The sequence below is a fragment of the Microcebus murinus genome, unplaced genomic scaffold (genome assembly GCF_040939455.1).
Source record: "Microcebus murinus isolate Inina unplaced genomic scaffold, M.murinus_Inina_mat1.0 scaf048_hap2_Mmur4.0, whole genome shotgun sequence".
NCBI classification, from domain to species: Eukaryota; Metazoa; Chordata; class Mammalia; order Primates; family Cheirogaleidae; genus Microcebus; species Microcebus murinus.
This window is the reverse complement of record NW_027438994.1, coordinates 104,841-106,137: the sequence shown is the minus strand read 5'-3', so window position 1 is coordinate 106,137 and position 1,297 is coordinate 104,841. Positions and strand designations below refer to the sequence as shown.

The 1,297-nt window shown below is 68.1% G+C and overlaps 1 non-coding gene across 1 annotated transcript; it reads left to right on the top strand.

Moving 5' to 3' along the window:
• Positions 1-747: 747 nt before the first annotated feature.
• LOC142868936 (5S ribosomal RNA) lies at positions 748-866 on the top strand. Its single transcript, XR_012917794.1, has one exon. It is a non-coding gene; the product is annotated as a 5S ribosomal RNA (ribosomal RNA).
• Positions 867-1,297: the final 431 nt, after the last annotated feature.

Here is a 1,297-nt window from a genome sequence, read left to right as displayed (position 1 = left end):
GGCCCCGGCCCCTTGGACTGGGCCACAGGAGGACGCAGAGGAGGGTCCCGGCCCCCCCGGTCGCGTTGCCGGCAGTTCTCCAAGGGCTTGGGCGTTTTCCAGAGGTAGGAGATGGAGGGGACTGATTTCTTCAGCGCCCCACAAACCACGCCACCCCACCCATGGGACACATCCCTAGAGAGAGAGAGAGACGCCCCATACACTCGCTCCCCTCCCCCATGCGCTGTGCCCCAGCCCGGGGCCCGGGGGAATAGGCGGCAGCCCACCCACAGGGTGGGGGGCCCAGCTGAAAGGGGTTGTCGGGGAGGGCGGCCCCTGCCTGGGGTCAAAGGGCGGGCGATCCGCGCGTGCGCAATCGGCGGCGGCGGCGGCGGCGGCGGCGGGGGCGGCCACGAGCTGGGGGTGGGGGGCGGGTAGGTGAAGGAGGCCAGGCGAGGAGAGGAAGGGGGCTGGAAGGTCTCCACCTTGGCGAGTCCAGCCGTGGAGGCGCATCTTGTGTGAGTGTGAGTGTGTGTGTGTGTGTGTGTGTGTGTATAGAGAGACAGCCCCCCACCCCGGCCCACCGCTCCCTGCCCGCCCCGCCCCGCCTGTCACCCCCGTCCCTCGGAGCCCGCCGGACCCGGCCGGTGAACTCAACAGGCCCGGCCCGGCGCGGGTCAGCGCCGGTGCGGGGCCTGGGGCGGGAGGAGGCGGCGGGGAAGCGCAGAGAGGCTCGGCTTCTTGAGCGGGGCAGGGGCGCCCTCCGCCGTCTAGGGCCACACCACCCTGAACGCGCCCGACCTCGTCTGGTCTCGGAAGCTAAGCAGGGTCGGGCCTGGTTAGTACTTGGATGGGAGACCGCCTGGGAATACCGGGTGCCGTAGGCTTCTTCTTTTTTTTTTTTTTTGTTTTGCCTCTTGTTCTGTCCCCTCTCTGGGAGCGAGGCGGCGGCCCGGGGTGGGGGTCACCCCCACCCTCAGCGCCCGCCGCGGTGCCTGGCGCCCCAGCCCGCACCGTGGGGCCTCCTCTTGTCCCAAGCCGCGACACCGCCGTCACGCGGCAGCATGCGTGGCTTCTGGACTGTCAGGTCTCAGACCAAAGGTCTGCTCTGTGGGAACCGACACGCTGGAGGAAACCTTGAGAGTCTGAGAGGGGAGGGAGTTCCAGAAGAAGGCCAGGATGTCATTTGGAGGGAGTATGTGACCAGAACTCGTCCCGTTGCTTTTGGGGTTCTATGGGCTACACGTAGGAATCTTTGGTGGTGGCACCTGATGTTGGGGGATCCGGAGTCGCACCCAGACCTGCTCCACAGGCCTCC